This window comes from Equus asinus, chromosome 24 (genome assembly GCF_041296235.1).
Source record: "Equus asinus isolate D_3611 breed Donkey chromosome 24, EquAss-T2T_v2, whole genome shotgun sequence".
Lineage (NCBI taxonomy): Eukaryota > Metazoa > Chordata > Mammalia > Perissodactyla > Equidae > Equus > Equus asinus.
In genome coordinates, this window is record NC_091813.1 from 44,247,575 (window position 1) to 44,253,574 (window position 6,000).

The 6,000-nt window shown below is 45.0% G+C and overlaps 1 protein-coding gene across 2 annotated transcripts in view; it reads left to right on the forward strand.

The window, feature by feature from the left end:
• Window positions 1–5,778, forward strand: part of AFG1L (AFG1 like ATPase) — a 205,735-nt gene extending 199,957 nt beyond the window's left edge. Inside the window, exon 14 of one of the 2 annotated variants that reach the window (XR_011497818.1) lies at window positions 1,984–5,778. The gene's annotated coding sequence lies outside the window, so the exon portion shown is untranslated. The remainder of the gene's footprint in view (window positions 1–1,983) is intronic. The other variant, XR_011497819.1, reaches the window with a different exon arrangement.
• The last annotated feature ends 222 nt before the right edge of the window (window positions 5,779–6,000 follow it).

Sequence of the window (6,000 nt, forward strand, 5' to 3'; positions counted from 1 at the left end):
GACACTCGGGCGTCCTGGAACCCAGGTCACCCACACACCAAAGCATCTCCAGGGCCTCCCGGCTGCCTCCCAGTGCCTGCTCCTCCCTTCCGTCCTCTGCTTTTCCCCCTCCCCTAGTTCTGCCTTTCTCCTCCACCCCCGCTGACAACAGAACAGCTAACCCAGTGGTGCTTCCTGCTTTACACAGCACTTGCTCCTGCCCTGTCATTCCATCCACGGCAGTCCTCGGAGGGGAGCGTGGTTATCCCTCCTGCCTGTGAGGACACGGAGGCCCCAGGTGACAGATCTGGGAAACGCAGGGCTAGACCCAGATGCTGTGCTCTGTGGCCTCGTCTGCCATGGGAGTAATAATAATAGCCCCCGTTTATTGAGTCCTTGAGGACCTTGAAGGCTGGGATAGGAAAGATGTGGGTGGAGAGGTGTGCATGAGGGGCTTGTTCCTCACGGCGCCGTGTGTGATGGCCAAGAACTGGAATCTCGGTGGTTGGCAAAACTCTGAACTACCAATTGGCACCACAACTCTGTAAAAGGAGGTATTATCGCCACTAGTCCTTTTGTTTAATGAGAAAACTGAGTGTCAAAGAGATGGGCTAATTGGAGGCCACCTGGGAGTCCATCACTGGGCGACGGCTAAGAAGGGGGACTCTGCCTGCAGGGGAGTCCTCGGCAGCAGTCGGAAGCAGTGAGCTGGATTTCTGTATGGCGTCATGGACAAAGCTGAAAACCATGCTGAGGGAAAATTAGATCCACTACCGTTCATATAAGTCTGGAAACCCACACATAAAATAACACTCAGTATTTTTGTAGGGCACCCAAAATCCAACTATGTCTCTGGAAGATAGATTGGAGGGAAACAGCACACACTAGAGCGGACGCTTTTGGGAGGAAGGGAATGAGATTGAGTATGGTGGATGAGAGAGGAAAAATAAACCAAAGGGCAGCCTTGCATGGACAAATGAGGCCAACGTGTCATAAACTGAGGAGTAGGATCAACATACTTTGATGCACCAGAGGCCCCTAAAAAGAGAGAAGAGTGGCAACTATTTGGAACAAGCCTTTGAAGGAAAGTGATGGGGGTGGGGGGCTCCGCTAGGCATGACTGAGGCAGCCCTGAAGGCCCAGCTGGGGGAGGCAGCATGGGTGCTAAAGGAACCAGTTGGCACAGTCACTGGACTTTCTCCAGCACACGGGGACTCTAGGGAGCTGCAAAGACCACAGACATTTTTGGAATTGGCAATGAGGGTTTGTAAGTCTCTGCAGGAATGGGAAAGGAGGTGCTGGAGAGAGACCGGTGAGGCCTGAAAAGCTGGGATGTCAGAGCACTGCAGCAGAGCTGGGGCGGGGAGCGGAGGGGGGAAAGGAGAGAATAACCCCCTACGTGGTCAGAGAAGGGGAGTCAGGGACTTGAAGAAGGTAAGGAGCTTGATAGCACTTATCAAATGTCTCAGGACTACTTTCCACTCTTAAGTGATTGCAGACTCCAAAGAGCTTTTATTTGTGTGGAATGTGTGTGTGTGTGTTTAACCATATTAGAAATTAAAATTGGGAAATTAAATATTTAATTCATTTAAAAATAATAAGCTCATTACATATCATTATACATAAATATCATTATACAAATACCTATATTTTCCAAGACAATTTAGTGAGAAGAGTGGTATTGTTTTAAATTTTTGCAAATGTCTGGCTTAATAGAATATAGCTAAATTCTCATATCTGCTCATGCACTCAGTCTGTTGGAATGTCACACATCATGTAGCTTCTGGAAAAGTCAACTGTATATTTATAAGAGAACAAGAGTAAGAGAAGTAAATAGTGTCTCTATTTTTTTTTTTTTAAAGATTGGCACCTGGGCTAGCAACTATTGCCAATCTTCCTTTTTTTTTTTTTAAGGATTGGCACCTGGGCTAACAACTGTTGCCAATCTTTTTTTTTTTTTCTGCTTTATTTCCCAAACCCCCCAGACATAATTGTATATCTTAGTTGCAGGTCCTTCTAGTTGTGGGATGTGGGACGCCGCCTCAACGTGGCCTGACGAGCGGTGCCGTGTCCGCACCCAGGATCCGAACCCTGGGCTGCCGCAGCAGAGCGCACGAACTTAACCACTCGGCCACGGAGCCTGCCCCGTGTCTTAGTATTTGAAAAATAGTTTTGACCTCATGGACCCACTGAAAGAGTCTCTGGACCACACTTTGACAAGGTTGAATTCGTTGCTAATGGGATAAAGGATTCCAGTGAACCCACTGGAGCCCAGTGTTAAGAGCTGCTGTGGAGAACCGGATGGGGAGAGGGCGCTGAGCATGAGCAGGGAGCAGGGTGGAGCATGGGGTAGGGATGGGAATTTGAGCACAGGAGAAGATGGTGGCCAGTCTACCTATGGAAATGTCTCCTCTTGGACAACCCTGACTTCCTGATCACCCTCATTATCTCCTGCTGCTCTGAAGCATTTAGCACTTTGCCACCCCAGCCCCACAATTGCCACTCCCTCCTGGTTCTCCTCCTGCTCCTTACCTCCTTCTCTGAATACTTCTGGCCTCTTTTCCTTTTCTACCCCCTAAGTTCTTTCTTGGACCCATTAAAAATGGTAATTATAAAAACAACACCCAATATTATACAAAGTGCTTTCACACACATCATCTTCTTCCCATTCTTTTCTTGATTTCCACAGCTACAAATACCAGTCAAAGCCGAAAATCCCCAAACATGTGTTTCCATCCTTGACTCCCCCAGTCTCCTGTTCTGCACTTCCAACTGCCTGTTGGAGCTCTCCTCTTGAATGTTCTTGAAATTCATGTCTAAAATGGTACTGATCTCAACCCAGTCTTCCAAGCCTTCAGTATCTTCTTGAAATGATATTGTCCCAGGCACTTGGGCAGCTGCAATAGTCTATGAATTGACAAGAGCCAGTGATGTTGGGAACAGAAAAGGAGGGATGGACATTGGAATCATCTTGATGCATGATCGAGAAACTGGTCAAGTGGGTATTAGTGCAGGACAGGACTTGGTGGATAGATAGTTGTTAGAATGAGCGGCAAATTCCACAATCCGAAGATAGGAGCAGTTTGAGCAAACATGATCCCACACTTTTGGCCTGTCCTGAGTGTTTCTACAGTAACCGAATCAGGTCTGGAGTCTCCCCAGTCCGCAGTATCCACCTTGGGGCTTACAGAACGAGGGGGTGCGGTAGATAGGTGATCATTCTCATTCCTTTTGTTCAGTCTTTCATTTATTGATTAACCGGTGTTTAAGAGCTTCTTATGGTGAGACACTTTGCTAGATGCTATGTGGGATATAGTGATGTAAATGCTTTAAAAACAGTGCTTATTTCGATGGGAGAATCTATATGTTGATTATATTGTTTCTTAAGGAAAGCTCGCCAATTTAAATCAAAATAAAAACTGGAATCTCCAAGACTGATATAAGAATGAGACTCTCCTTACTGGAGGTGCCAACCTTGTCTGGAATATTTGGCCCTCCCCTGCTCCTAATATCACCTTCTGTATAGTCTGGCACAGGCAAGGATGAGCCATACTTGTTGAGTTTCCCCGAATCTTAGCTAAGACAAAGACTTCATTCATGTTTGGGGGATACAGACAACAAACTCAGAAAATACTTGGGATCTAGATTATCTGGCTAATATTTAATTTGTAGCATGCCTCTCCCCTTTGTTTCAGCTCCCCCTCCACATTCCAGACACCACCTCTGTCCCCTACCACAAAGGGGTACCACTCTCATAGGCACAAAGAGAGCTCCAAGAGCTTCCCTCGGAAGAGCAAGGTCCAAAAAGCAGCCCCCTCTCCAGCTAGGGTACAGAATTATTAGAGCTCGCCCAGTTCCAGTCGTCTCCTTCCCAAGCTTACGGGAGGATCAGTGTTCCCGGCCTTTGGCGTTAGGCCAGGCCATGTGTCTAGTTCTGAGCAATTGGTTGTGTGCAGAAGTGATGTGACGTGTCACTTTCAAGGTGAAGCGCTTATTAGCTGATTTGAGATTTCGATCTCTCTTCTCTTGCCATGGAAAACTGGAAATATCCTGTTGAGACATAAAAGTAGCCTAGAATGGTAAGCTACCACTTGAAAATGCATCATGAATGTTGCATGAACAAGAAATAAAATTACATTTTGATAAGCCATGAAGATTTTTGGTGGTGTTTGTTACTGCATCATAATCTAGTCTATCTTGACTATATACCAGCTAGCCCCTAGGCCATTTCTGTTTCTCGTCTGAGGACCTGACTCTCCCCTGAGGACTGACACTAAGAATGGCTTCTCACTTCAGCTTCATGTCCAGATCCACATGGTGTGACCCTGGGAGAGCTGAGCAATATCAGCTCATCTCTGTATCCGCCCAAACCCCAGTATCCGTGCATACGCTCTGACTGTCCCCATCAGCCCCACTGCATCCCTTAACTCTAAATGCTTTCTTACTTCGTTTTTGCATTCTTGGTCACAGAGAAAATATTAGGTGGACAGGTTTAAATTTATTCTAAGACTTTAAACCCATCCTCGCTAGCTCTCAGGTGGCCAAGAAAGCTGCTTCAAATTATCTAATGATTGGTGTTCAGACACAGTTGTTTAAAACTTTCAGTAGCTGCCAGTTATAAAAACCATCCACTCAAGTATAAAGTCTGCACCCAGAGAGAACCTTTGTCAGAGACGAAATGAATCCAACCAGAGAAGAAAAAACAGGGCCTGAAGTCAGGCAGCCCTGGAGCACATGCCTATCCTGGCTCAGGAATCTGGTCACTTCACTCTGCAGTGGGGGAGGGATCCAGAGGCACCTGAGAGGGCCCCGGGGGCAAGAGCAGAGCACTGGTGAGGAGTCAGGAGTGTATTTGAGACCCTGTGCTGCTACTAACCATACATAACCTTGGGCGTATGACCTTGGGTAAGTCACTTAACATTACTCTTTGGGCCTCATCTGTGAAGTTTGTTCTGTGAATCGCTGACATTTTATAATTTGATTAAATAGTCTACAGAAATATGTGCCCAATGAACACATGAAAAAATGCTCAATAACTCAAGGAAATGCAAATCAAAACCATAACAAGATACCGCTTCACACCACTAGGATGGCTAGAAGCAAAAAGACAGATAATAACAAGTGTTCACAAGGATGGAGAGAAATTGGAACCCTCATACATTGCTGATGAAAGTGTAAAATGGTGCAGATTTGGAAAACAGCTTGGCAGTTCCACAAAATGTTAAACATAAAGTTACTCTATAACCCAGCAACTCTACTCCTAGGTATATACCCAAGAGAAATGAAAATATATGTCCCCCAAAAAATTTGTACATGAATGTTCATAGACAGCATTATCAATACTAGCCAAAAAATGAAACAACCTAAATATCCACTATATTATGTGGATATCCACATAATGTGGTATATCCATACAATGCATTATTATTAGCATTTAAAAAATGAACTACTGACACATGCTAAAACATGGATAAACCTTGAGCACATTATGTGACATGAAAGAGGCTAGTCACAATGCCACATATTGTACGATTCATATACAATTCCATGTATACAAAATGTCCAGAATAGGCAAATCTATAGAGACAGACAGTAGGGCCTAGGGGGATGGTGGGGGATGAGGAATAATTGCTGACAGATACAGTTTTTTCTAAGGGTAATTTCAGGGGGTCTAAAATTAGTCTGTGGTCATGATTGTATAATTCTAAGAATATACAAAAAACTACTGAACTGTACACTTTGAATGGTTGAATTTTATGGTACGTGAATTATATCTCAATAAAGCTGTTAAAAATCGTGTTTAGATATTCACTAATCATTCATTCATCATTTGCTTGCTATCTATTCTGTGCCAGGAGCTGGGCACACCCAGGTGAATGAGACAAACCCCTCAGCCGTGAAGGACTTATGATCTTTTGGGGGCAACACACGGACACGATGTAGTAAATGCCCAGAGAGCAGCTTGCCCAGGTGTCCTGGGCATTTAAGTCAGCCAGGAAGTTTAGTGAAAGGCAGAGAAAC